This window comes from Gopherus evgoodei, chromosome 11 (assembly GCF_007399415.2).
Source record: "Gopherus evgoodei ecotype Sinaloan lineage chromosome 11, rGopEvg1_v1.p, whole genome shotgun sequence".
Lineage (NCBI taxonomy): Eukaryota > Metazoa > Chordata > Testudines > Testudinidae > Gopherus > Gopherus evgoodei.
The window spans coordinates 12373317-12386596 of NC_044332.1; the positions used below are offsets into that span (position 1 = coordinate 12373317).

The window sequence follows — 13280 nt, forward strand, 5'->3', positions numbered from 1 at the left end:
CTAAAACTGCATTAGCTTTTTTCACGGCCATATCACATTGGCGGCTCATAGTCATCCTGTGATCAACCAATACTCCAAGGTCCTTCTCCTCCTCTGTTGCTTCCAACTGATGTCCCCAATTTATAACTAAAATTCTTATTATTAATCACTAAATGCATGACCTTGCACTTTTCTCTATTAAATTTCATCCTATTACTATTACTCCAGTTTACAAGGTCATCCAGATCTTCCTGTATGATATCCCAGTCCTTCTCTGTGTTAGCAATACCTCCCAGCTTTGTGTCATCTGCAAACTTTATTAGCACATTCCTGCTTTTTGTGCCAAGGTCAGTAATAAAAAGGTTAAATAAGAATGGTCCCAAAACTGATCCCTGAGGATCCCATGTTAGGAGACTACATCTACTAACCTCAGTGTCTATTTCCCAATAAGGCACCTTACTGCTCACTTTTCTCAACATGTTTGAGCCCTTTCTATGCCCGTCGGGGGAACCTAGCGTGAGAGACTTCCTGTTGCTCTAGCAAGAAGAGCCATCAAAACTCAAGCCCACTGTTAAAGCCAAGATTTTCAAAAGCCCCTAGGGTCTTTGCGTGCCTCAATTTTGGGGTGTCCAATGTAAGATGTCATAAAGAGGCCTGCTGGTCAGAGAGCATACACCCTTTTTTTTGCCACCCCTCCACCTACAGCCTCTACTCTAGCCTGTAGGTTGGAGCACTGGTCACAGCTGTCTGCCTGATGTGTGTGTGTGTGATGGAAAGTTTGAGTTCCATATCAACCTGGTTACCTTGACTTGTCCCTGGCTGACCCACATTATGCCCTCTCTGATGGTCTCTATGAACCCACCCCTCATCCATGAGTGGGCATTCCACCTACAGTTCCACTAAGGTGATGCTGAGTTCCTTGCCCTTCCACTTTGCAAAACCTTGGTTTATAACTAAGATGGTGCGCCGCTGATGCCATTTTTGTCTGAATCAGAGCCTGCCATTTTCCTTGTGAACGATGGTGGCCGAACACTGGCTATAAAACCCATTTGTAAATGTTGTAACCTTCTTATCAAGGCATCCATCCCTCCTTCAATATATTGTTGTCAACATTACTAGTATAAGCAGCGTGTTTCAGGATAGATTAGTGACGCTGTGTGGGCCGAGCTACTCTGCGGGGCTTCACACCCTGATGGTAAATGTGCTTCTTTTTCAAAGAAAAAAGGGAGGAAAGGAAATCAATCATGCACTGCATTATTTGGCTAGCTATAAAATTAGCAAATGTCTACAGTACTTTAATAGTCCAGCACAGTAACCTTGAATCCAGTGGAAGTTAGGGGAAATTTAAAGACAACAATTATACATCTGCAACTGAAATAGGTCCCAGTGCACCCTTTTTACTCTCAAATTCCTCTCATGCCAATAAAATACCAGAAGATGCAATACAATGGAAAAGTGATTCTTTGGATATTATAGCATCTTGACTTAGAAGTGATTTAACCTTGGCCTCATGCTTCCTGTGGGGCCTGTTGTCTCTGCTACATAAATACTGGCACTAGCAAGGCGCATGTTGCATTTCATCTCAGTAAAATTAAAAATGAAACCTTTATGATCCCATTGATTCTGGACATGTGCTATATACATTAAATTGAACTTAATGGACTGAAAAACGAGCATTTCACCACATATGGGAGAGAATTATTTGTTGCTCACATATTTATATTGGTCCCTCCCCCTTCCTTCCAATTACATGTATACAGCTATGTAGGCAGGCAAGCCAGAAACCATTCGATTAGCTTGCTACGACTCTGTGCCAACTCCATTTCAGATTTATTTTTTTTTGTGACTGATGAGAAGTTCTCTTGGGACGTTCTTTATCTCAAAAAGCTTCAATGGTAAAAATAATGCAGAGGCAATACAGGAACAGTGTTGACATCCAGAGACCCCAGCAGGATTGTTATTATGAAGCGAGCAGATGACGTTTGAATCCATCAAGCCATCTACATAGTAATAACAACTCGTTATTAAGACCAAGTTATTAATTATTAATGGTCCACTTTTAAAAACATTATTTTGCTTTGGAAGGGCTATAATCTATCATGTTTCAGTCAACCTCTAACTAATAAGGTTTAAGAAAAAAATTTCCAATGTTCAAGTTATCATATACCTACCTACTACTAGGTTTCTTGCACCTTCCGAATCAGCCAGTGATGACTATAGCAGGACATGCAGTTTGGAATTTCTTACATTCTTAACGTGAACCTCACGGTAGGTGATTATTATTATAATCCAGTTCTATCATACTGCTCTAATGTCATAGCCTAGTATCTTTGGTGAAGCATGCCAACTTTTAAAATTCAAACTATTTAATCTTTCTATTGCACATGTTCTTTATAGGGACACTGTCAAGCCCCAGCACTGACCTACATTGTTCCCCCACCCATTTGCCAAAGCCTATATAATTCTGTGACAAGGCTGCTTTTCAAAGCACACATAAGTCACTGCCAGGAAGCCCAGTTCTGGACAACCGTGAAATAATACTATGTATCAGCCCAACTAAGGAATGGGTGTCATCAATATCAATCAGATACCATTCAAGCTTTCATGGCGGGGCATAAACAGAGAAGCAGTGTGTAACCTTTTCTTTCAAAATTATGAAAAAAAAATCCCTTGATAGTGGCCTTTTAAATACCAGATTCCACATAGTTGAGGCACTTTTAATTAACTAAACATTTGCTATAATTGAGCTATTATGATTGAACTATCGGGCTATATTAGTGAAACAGATCTAAAGGCTAGACCCCTCCCCACCCCCAGCTCTCTTCTCAGTGCATCCCTATGAAGCAGTAAGGAGCCATTTTGATGGCAGGTTGAGGTATTTAAATGGCAGCTGTTTGAAACAGCTGTTTGAAACATCTCAGAGACCCTAGCAGAGATGGGTCAGTGATCAGAGTGCAGGGGAAATGAGCAAAGGTGTATTATAAAAGCAGTTAAGCACATGCTTTGCATTGTAATCCTGGTGTGACAGGACATGAATGCAGTCCTTAGCACCTTACAAGCATCAGGGTTAGGAGGGTTTATACTGGGTTAGGCAAGTGTGCCATGAATCCAGTGGCTAAAGTCCTCTTGCTCCCACTGCCTTTCTTTTAAGAGAAGGCACAAGCGTTTAAAACAAAATATCACTGAACCAACCACCATAAATGACTAGTGCAAAATAAATGATCCACATAGAATCATGTGAGGTGGGTGTGTTCGGTTGGGAGTGTGTGTGTGTGTGGGGGGGTCAGGGTAGATGACTTTTTCATGGCAGATAAGATTTTTTTTTCCCTGTTTTTTGTTGAGCATTTAATCAGTAACTATCACTGATCCTAGATGGCTTCATGGTCACTTGCATATCAGGCTTGGTAAACCAGTCCCATCTGCAGCGGCCTGAAGTAGTCCCATTAGCTGGAACCTGTATTTACAGCTCCCTGGTATTTATCATTGTCAGCCATTGGCTGGGCATGTGTTACTTCAGTCAGCCCACAAGCATTGTCAGCAGCAGCATTTGTCCCCTCAAGAAACGGCAGCCAATGTGCTCTTTGGGTTTGTTTAGATGGTTGCGGTTCCTCAGGCGTGATAATGTCATATGACTATGTTTGGCAGAATTCAATTTTTTTAATAATTTCGATGGAGACTATCTATTCTCTTAGGCCTTTTTTTTATTTTTACCAATTTAAATGTTCACATTTGTGTAATATTATGACCATTTCAATTTGTATTGATTTAAATGGTCACAGCTCTTGAGTACCAGACAATAATTATTTAATGACAGGAGATGCTAAGATTCCAAAAGTTAAAGCTTTATAACCGCCAAAACAGAAACGGTCACCATCACATGCCAAACTATACAAAGAAAATAGCCATAAATCAAACGCTCATACATTCTCAAGCAGTTTTCTTACTTTGCTTAGCTGTAAACTTTGATTATTAGTGATGGAAATATTTTTTTGATCTGGTTGTGTGTGTGCCGTGAAAGCGATGTTTACTGACATTTACCAAAAAAATCAAATCCTTCCAAGCCTATGTATGACCTTAGTGCAGCTAGCATAGCTACTATCATCACAACCACATATGTTGCTACCCCTTTTTACTTGAACTCGAAGGCTCTCTTCCTTGGCACTCATAGCATTTTTCTGGTTCTACTTTCCTACGTTGTAGAGTCTTTTGTAATTTTTCCAGGGTTGATTGACTTTGGGTTCAGATCCTTGTTAGAGCATGGCGCTAATTTTTGTTTTCTATCCACCCATTAGTCTGTAGCTTGGTGAGCCTAATAAAGCGCCATGAAATGCACTACAATATTCTAACAACTACATAGAGGGACCCAAATTGTATTGTTTCGCATACCACTTTCTTTAAAGAATTTATGTTAGAAATAACATACGCAAATTTCTTTTTATGCAAATTTATTTTAGGCCTTCATCAGACAACATAAGTAATTCCAGATGCCCCTCTGTTTGTATGTCACGCTGAACCCTAGCCTATCTGTTGAGTTGTCGTGAAGCGAAGGAAACAGCTACAAATATGGTTCAGAGCTCTTTTTGTTTATCCCTGGGTTCAATCATAACTGGGATTCACAAGCTGTTATCTTCCAGATTTTAAGTTCTCAGCCATTTTGACTTTATGAACTACACCTGTGCCACGTAAAGCTGCAGTAAGGCATATATCAATGCCAAGGCAAGAGTCCGAGACCTCTGTGATAGCAGCGCGAACTCAACCAATCAGCACCCTGAGTCTACAGGGAATTTGCATACAACAATTTCATCAGTTGTATGAGGGAGCGTGCCCAGATGGTGGGCCCATCTGCCAGACACATGTGCTAGCGTAGGCTTTCAGCTACTAATAGTAAATAAATGCCTCAGGAGGCTAAAATGTTCCACTATAACATTAAACCACGCAGGTATTTAGACAGTCCATCAAAAAGAAACACAATGAAGCAGCCATTATTATTACTTGGCTTTCCTGATACACAAATTACCAGGAACAAGTCACTGTGTCACACAATGACATTGATCTGTTTGGGTGCATGTCGACGAACTACATTATGCCGCTTTTAAACATGTCTGATGAAGGGATGCAGCTCCTGCGCATGCTGAGCTGGCTCTTTGTTGAACACTGATGAGCCACAGTTCACTTAGCGTCCCTTTTATCAAATTTCAATCAAGGAAAATACAAAGTGTTTTGAGGGAAAACAAAATGTGGTACTAATGAGAAGGGAACACGTGTGACAGGACGGGGAAGGCAGTTCTGGTGGAGGGCTGGGTGTGTATGTAAAAGGCAGGGGTTTCTGGTAGGGGATGGGCATGTATATCAGGACACGGGGCTTAGAGAAGGGTGGAGGTGGGAAAGACTTGGCTGGGTGTCTGGCAGCAGATTACATCTCAGCAGCTCTGTCTCCCTCCCAAGCAGGGCTGTCTGCAGTGGTGGGTGAACTGCTCCCTCTGCCAGGAGCAGGTTCAAATTGCATCCAGCAGCTGACTCTCCTGAGCCAAGGCTTTCTAAGCACCTGAGCAAGCATCACCACCCACCTTTCCTGCAGTGGCAGGAGGGAATCCCCCCCACCCCACGTGGCCTGTGCAGCAGCTTCCTGCGTGGGGACTCTCTGGGCGAAGGGCTCCATGTGGTGGCTCAGAGCCAGCCCTGTTCCGGACGAGAGGAGAGCTGGCGGTGTTTTGCCTGTTCGCCTCAGTAGCTCGAACTGAGTAAGGCTGGGCCTCCCAGAAAGCCACCCAGCTGTGTGCCCGAGGCGAGTACACATCCGTCTGTACAGCCACTGTGCACAATACACCACTGAGTACCACAGCTCTGCCAGCAGCTGTTACGGCTGAAAGCAATCAGGAGAATGCATTGTGGGTCATGGGCCTTTTCTAGTGTGTTGCAGTGTGTGTGACAACTGGACGGGGTGTGGGTTTGTTTTAAAAGTGTATTTAGTGTCCCACTTCCAACAAGTTCATGTTTAACCAGTGTATGTGCACCATATATATATATATATATATATTTTTTTTTTTTTGTAGAATATCAGGGTTGGAAGTGACCTCTGGAGGTCATCTAGTCTAACCCGCTGCTCAAAGCAGGACCAATCCCCAGCTAAATCTCTAAACGCCCCTCTGAAGGACTGAACTTACAACCCTGGGTTTAGCAAGCCAATGCTCAAACCACTGAGCTAAATTGGGAATCTCTACAGTATGTCCTTTATTCACGTGTTTGATACTGGTTCTATCTTGTCTGCTCACCCATCTGTGTATAGTCAGGGATCGGCAGGCTGTGGGTGAACAGACCTATGAAAAAGCAGTGCCAAAATGAGCCTCTCATGAACTGAGGGCCATTATGTGTTATTAATGCCTCGGGAATCCACTGGGGAGCAAGCAGAGATGGCAAGAGTGAGTATACGTGGACTCTAGCAACTGTGCCACTCACTGCTATCTGGAAGACACTGATAAGCAGTGGTGGTAGACAGGGCATGGACTCCATTTTTTTTTTTTTTTTTTTTTGGTGCTGCAATTTTTGGATGACTTTAAAGGAGCCTGATTTTTGGCAAGCACGGAACACCTACCCTCAGGGTTTTCTGAGTCCCAGACTAGACTCTTTTAGGATTTTTGTTATCTACCTACCTATCTATCTATCTATCTATCCTAATACACTCTCCTGTCTAGCTATCTAGCTAATCTGATAAATGGATGAACATGCTGTAGCTTTTAAACAAGAAACTATAGGCACTTAGCTTCATGACATCAGAATGGTGATATACTGCATCTCCTTGGGGTTTTTTTTTGTGGGGGGCATGGGGCATTTGCTAGCCTTCAGTGCCTTGCAAGGCAGGCTGGTTTAACTGAGTATGACTGTAGTATGTAGGATTGTTGTAGCCATGTTGGTCCCAGGATATTAGAAAGACAAGGTGGGTGAATAATATTTTTGATTGGACCAACGTCTATTGGTGAGCTCAAAAGCTTGTCTCTCGCGCAGCGACAGAAATTGGTACAATCAAAGATAACCTCCCCTACCTTGTCTCTCCTTGATTGTATGTATTTTTGTCTTTTGCCTTTAATGAACAGTAAACAGAACTATAGTCTTTCATGCTATCTGGTGGATGTAAGGTACAGTTATAGTGAGACTTCGCTCTTTATGCACATACATGTTACTTTATTATGTTTTTCAGATGCGTCGCTGAACAGCTTTCACTGCAGTGGCTCTGACCTCCCTGCTGATTGGGCCGACAGCTCGATCCTCAAGAAGGTCAAGTAAAATGGAACTCAAGTCATTATGTGCCATTGAAGCAATTACACGCTGCTGACTCAGGGGCACTGATAATCAGCCGTCTGGGTGCTGATAGCGGTTGGTAGTGGCTGAGAGAAGGATGGAGGGAGTTGCAACTCCAATTTGTTCCAGTCTTAGCCTGTTTCAATAAGTGCCTCTCTAATGCTGTTATACGAGGATGAAATATGCCTCAAAATGCTTTGCAGGTGATACAAAGCAGAGATGGATTTCCACAGGAGTGTGAGGAAAATAATCTCAGATTCTAGATAACCACATATTAATGCGGCACTGAAAACAGACAATACTGTGAGGCAAAGCTCCTGGGACTGAGGGAGATGTGAGGTGTTCTCCTTAAAGAGGTGAGAGCAGATGTATGCACACACCAGTTCGGGGGACAGGAAATCGGAGCCTGTTACAGCTAGAAAAGTTTGAATAAAGCAAACTGTATTTAAATTAAAAAAGCAATAACTTACCAGCTCCCAGTGGAGTTTCCCCTTCTCTCTTCCTATCACCTAGGTGTGTGACTTTGCTGAAATTTCTCAGTTGTCATGTTTTCCCTCAGACTCATTTTCTCTACTTATCAACCTTATGAAAAAATATTTTTTTCTGTAAAAATCCTACTTATCTCCCATACACCCTCCCACACCGTCTCAGTTTCTCTCTCACGCGCACACACATACGCCCCTCCTTCGTTAATCTCTCCTTTCTCTGTCCTCAGCTCCATTTTTACCTTTGTTTCTCTTTTCATTTTGCCAAGCAATGGCCTATGCTCTTCACCAACTCCCCTCAGCTCACGCTGTGCTCCCTTCTCTCAGCTCCTTCCTACCTCTCTCCCCTCTGCACTCCCCGTGTTCCCTCAATGCCCCCATGCTTCCCTTCCAGCCCCTCAGCCCCTGGTGTCCCCCCTCTATCCCCCAACCCTTGCACTGCTCCCAGAGCAGTTATGAGACTGACGCTGTAACTGGCACTAAAAAGAGTTGATCCCCTGCTGCCTGTTCTGAACCTGGCTCACTGTCATTTTTTAATCATGAGCCTGGCTGCTCTGTCATGCAGGAGAGGGAGATGGGCCTCAGTGCATGGGGCTGGTCACAGCCCTGGAAATGCAGGGCTGAGAGGAGGGCTTTGCGTAAGTGGGAGAGGGGTGGGCAGAGCTCTGGCTCCACTAGCCTGCACACTGGAGCCTGGTCAGAAAAGGCAGTAATCTGTGACAATAAGAGGGCAGACTGTGATTCTGAGTGTGACACTCGAGTTCCTGCACTGCCCCTTGGGTGTGCTGGATCTTAGGGCTACAATCCAGCCCCTCCACAGCTGCTAGATTGATCTGAGCAGCAACTGCTGACTATGCCAGCTCCTAAAGGGCTGTCCAGATCCCTAGACCTCCCACTGGAACGTCACTGCGTTTACATTAGAGATACCTCTTCCCCTTGGGTTTATGGACATACACAGCTCATAGCAAGGATTTACCTTCCCGTCCTCTGAGCACAATTGCAGGTGCAGAAAACTCACTGTAAATCAGGCATTAAGCAACTGAGCCATGAGTGTCAGCGTTAGAGGAGGAGAAAGACCAGGTCGTGCTCCTGGCTCTAATAACATATGTAATAACACGTGAATTTCTCTTGAGATGGCAGATTCTGGGAGCCCCACATGAATCTTTCAACAAGATTGAAGAGATGCTATTAATTGCTATCGATCATGGGTCAAGAAATTAAATTGCATCTGCAACTATATTTCTGAAAGGCCTAAGAGTAGTTAATGGGTTTGCCTGGCCCAGTGCTATGATTAATTAAAAGGGGAAGAGAACCACAAAATATTTAAATAAATAAATACATTCAGATGTGTGTGCTTATCTTTGGAAATATTCAAATAGAGAGACTAGCCAGTTCACTGGAAGGTAAAAAGCACAGTTTAATGCTTTCTGGCCTGGAAAATTGTTAATAAAACTCACTGTTCACATTACTATTAGTGTTTATTATGGGGGAGGAATCAATGGCCTTTGTGCTCCTAAAACCCTTAGGTGCTTCTGAAAATCTCCCCCTATTTGTATTATGCGAGCGTCTAACCTAGATCAGGACCCAGATCAAGGTGCTGTACAAATACATACTGAGAGACAGTCCCTGCCCTAAAGAGCTTGCAATCTAGGCCCCAATTTATGAGAGCATCCCTAGTTGACTGTACTTTAAACATGTGCTTAACTTTAATCATGCGCTCAAGTGTGTTCCTGAACTGAGGCCTGAGCCAGACAATGGCTGGGTGGGAACACAGAGGTATGACACAGTGACATGCCCAAGGTTACTCAGGAGGTCATTATGCAGTGTGGTTGTAGCCATGTCGGTCCCAGGATAGTAGAGCGACAAGGTGGGGGCTTGTAATAAAGCTTCTCTCTCTCTCTCTCTCTCTCTCTCTCTCACAAAGAGAAGTTGGTCCACTCACCTTGTCTCAGTAGTTTATTAGCAGCGTTGGGCCCAGAACCCAGGCCTTATGACTAGCTATCCGTTAGGCTGCACTGCCTTCTCTGAAGGTACTGGAATACACGCCTTTTCCATGGCTATTCAAACATTTAGCTGGACAGGGATGTTAACATGAGCTGGTCACGTGCTGCTTTGCTATGATGTATCTTTTGTGCCGTGCCACTATAGAGTGGCAGGTAGACTACTGTAAAATACTGTGCAAAATACCTGCTGACTCGTGAGGAAGGATTTTGTGGCTAACCAGCTAGGGCCAGCTTGTGACCAGCGCCTGAGATCCTCCCCAATGTATAGCCCCTCAAGCATTGCTCCCTGTTCACTATGGATCTCCATATGGGAGCAGACACAGCCTGGGATTTTCGAATTAGTGTAAGGGAATTAAGCACACAATTCCCACCAGCTTTCCATGAGAATTAAGCATGTAACTCCCTTGGGTCCTCTTTGAATCCAAGACTTAAGGGCTGCCAGTGACTGCACCACTCTTGCAGAAGTCTGAGGAACAATGGCACAGTTCCGTATTTAATTAATCCTTAATTGATTTCAGTGGGAGTTAGGCACCTAAATACCTGTCTCACTGTGGTGATGAGGTTCTCCACATGTGACAAGGGTTCTACATCGGTGCAAACCTACCTCATAGCTACTGGCTGTGACCTGCAGTGTGAGAACACACGTATTTCATAATAGATAGGGCTCCCGTTTACTGAGCATGACCCTGCCTTTGGACTCTCAACACCAGCTGACATGGGGTGTTTTGAAAGGGGAGCTGGGTAAAAGCTGTTGAGCGCTAGCAGCAAGTCAATATCTTTCTTACTCAATTGGAGATACCTGGGCTTTGGAGGAGCCAAGCTAGAAACCAATTGGACGACAATCCATTTTCATAGAAACACGTAAGCAATGTCAAAGTGAAGCAGTGGCAGTCCATGGTGCAAGTTAGTGCCAGCCAGCAGGGCTGAATGTCTGTGGTTGTTGTAACAGATGAGTGCCTAAATATGTGTCAACTAGTCATTTAGCCATGTTATTGGTCATGCCCCTTAAGCGAGATGAGCCTGACCATGAGACACATTAGAAGGATTTTTAATCTACGTGGTGATACATACGTCATATTGCGAGACACAGAGAATTTGTATCACTACAGCAAATGCCCATGTCCACTAACAGAAATAATGCACAACTGTGTACACAAAGGGCTAGATGGTGCCTTTAGACGCAGCCCTGAGAAAAAGGTGCTGCCATAGGCTGCAATAGGACTCAAAGATAACCTTAGGGTGATTGGATGTCCCAATTTTATAGGGACAGTCCTGATTTTTTTTTCTTATATAGGCTACTATTACTCCCCACTTGCTGTCTGGTCACCCTAGATACCTGGCTAAGGTACAATTCCTCCCCGCGCCTGGCCTCATACCAATAGTAATTACAAGAGCCCCAGGATGACTCTGCTCTATTGGGCTGTGCATTGGCTGGGCAAAGCCAAGGTTCTTCCCACCCACTCCCTGCTCGTTACGCCATCTCAGAGTGGCGTAAATGAGCCCATGGCACCGGCTTACTCTCATGCTAGGCTATAAAGGGAGGTTGTACTAGCTTATGAAGGCCTAGTGCAAGACACACTCTAGTCCCAAATGGATGGGAGGGAGCAAGAAGCCTATTTCTTAGAATGCACCATTTGCCTCGTGTTTGCTTTTAAACTGGAGAAACAACCCACAACTCAAAGCACCTTGTATTTTTACCTATGTAAAGGCCCTGGACCATGGCTCTCCCTGCCACTGCAAACGGGCACAAGCCCAAAGCCTTTAGATGTGGGCACCTGCTCTTGGTGCAGCCCTTCCCACAATAACAATGGCAGAAGAACAACCTGGCACTGCAGAACAACAGGGATAATCCAGAAAGGGGAAAAATAACATAAAATGAGGGATGGATGAAAAATACCATCCTTCCGACAGCATTGGGCCTGAGTTTGTTATGTCAGTGCCTAGCTAGCATGGATATAATCACTTCAGATGTGTATAAGTGAAGGACTGGTTCTTATTTACACTTGTGCTCCTTTATACCATGAAAAGAGGACGCAGTGTAAACGCGTCTCAGGTCCAGCCTCTGTACAAGGCTCTTTCTTGCCAGTCCATTATGTAATTTAACAATCGTGCCACAGAAATCCTTTAAACTCTGGTCTGTGAAACAAAAGCCCTAATTTCACCCAGAATATTGTCATCTGTTTTTCTGATCCCAGTATCCTAATCTGAAACCAGACGTGGGGGAGTGTAACTTGCTTTCTTTACATTCTCCACCAGTCCTGGAATGATGTGGTCAAAAATCATGCAGGCAATCCGGCCTTCCAAGCATCTCAGTCCAACAACAATGCCCAGTTCCAATGGAGCAACCCTGTCTCAAATATTGACTCTAATCAGAACCAAGATATAAGGCAAGCTCTCCTGCTGTTCCCCTACCTTCCGCTTAATCGTGTACCCCAAACTAACGCATCACACCTTCCCAAGAGGCAAAACTCACTCTCACACTAAGAACACTAACCTGGAAGACTTGGTGTAACACCACCAACTGGTGCCACCTGTGATAACAATATCAGCGGCACTGGGTTTAAGCTAGCTCTTTGTTTCCATGCTACCAAACCGGAACAGCGCTGGGCACATTGGCTTTGGCCACTGCTTCAAAGTCGGTTGCTGTGTAAACCAAAGTACAATAAAGCTGTCTTGCCCACAAGCTAGTCTCCATTAGCTTAGCTCAGGTGTCTCTGCTGCTTAACATGTCCTGTCTCTGTTTGGCCCTAGGTTACCTCCCCTGCTATTTCCTGGTCAGTCTCACCAGCCTTGTATTACTTTATTCTGCCTCCCAAACTTCCCTTTGAGCACGTTCTCAGGGCCTTTCTGGTTTACTGGTGGCTTTTCCATGCAGCAGCTGGGCTGTTTGGGGTTAGGGCAGCTACTGAGCATACAACTGCAGCCTCTGGAGTGGGCAGTGTGTGAGCAGCAATATGCCACCCATAAGCCTACTTTTGACAGGGGCCCATATCCTCAAGGTATTTAGCCTTGTACATACCTGTCTCACAGAGCTGGACAGGCCCTTGAAAGGTCATTGAATCTAGCCCCCTGCCTTCACAGCAGGACCAAGTACTGTCTCTGATGGATTTTTGCCCCAGATCTCTAAATGGCCCCATCAAGGATTGAACTCACAATCCTGGCTTTAGTAAGCCAGTGCAACAAACCACTGAACTATTCCTCCCATGGAGCCTAGCAGAGGAGATGAGCTCACTGGCAGGTCCCGAGGGTGACTGCTTCTTGGAAGTGATCAGAGGCATGGATGGGTTTCACTGTATCGCCCTGCAGCAATAGCCATTTTTTCATAATCCATGAGTACAACTTGCCTGCTAAATTCAGCAGCTTGTTAATTTCCTCCTTTTAAAGTGCAACACACTTTTTCCCCCAGTACCTGGTCTCTCTGCAAAAGGATTTTCCAAAAATCTAAGTTAAAAGTCCCTGTATTGTTTATCAAGCCACAGCTAAATTGGCTGGGGACGAGAGACAGGATAAGTTCCTT

General features: G+C 44.4%; 1 protein-coding gene and 1 long non-coding RNA gene across 3 annotated transcripts in view; one reads left to right on the forward strand and one right to left on the reverse strand.

The window, feature by feature from the left end:
• The window catches only part of VWC2L (von Willebrand factor C domain containing 2 like), a 133781-nt gene that overhangs the window by 28416 nt on the left and 92085 nt on the right, over positions 1-13280 (reverse strand). The gene's annotated exons all lie outside the window — the stretch shown is intronic.
• LOC115659433 overlaps positions 1-13280 on the forward strand; it is a 35734-nt gene that overhangs the window by 17853 nt on the left and 4601 nt on the right. The window contains exon 3 of one of the 2 annotated variants that reach the window (XR_004002548.1): positions 7175-7251. This is a non-coding gene — a long non-coding RNA (uncharacterized LOC115659433). Of the gene's footprint in view, positions 1-7174; positions 9081-13280 lie in introns of those variants that run through there. The other variant, XR_004002547.1, reaches the window with a different exon arrangement.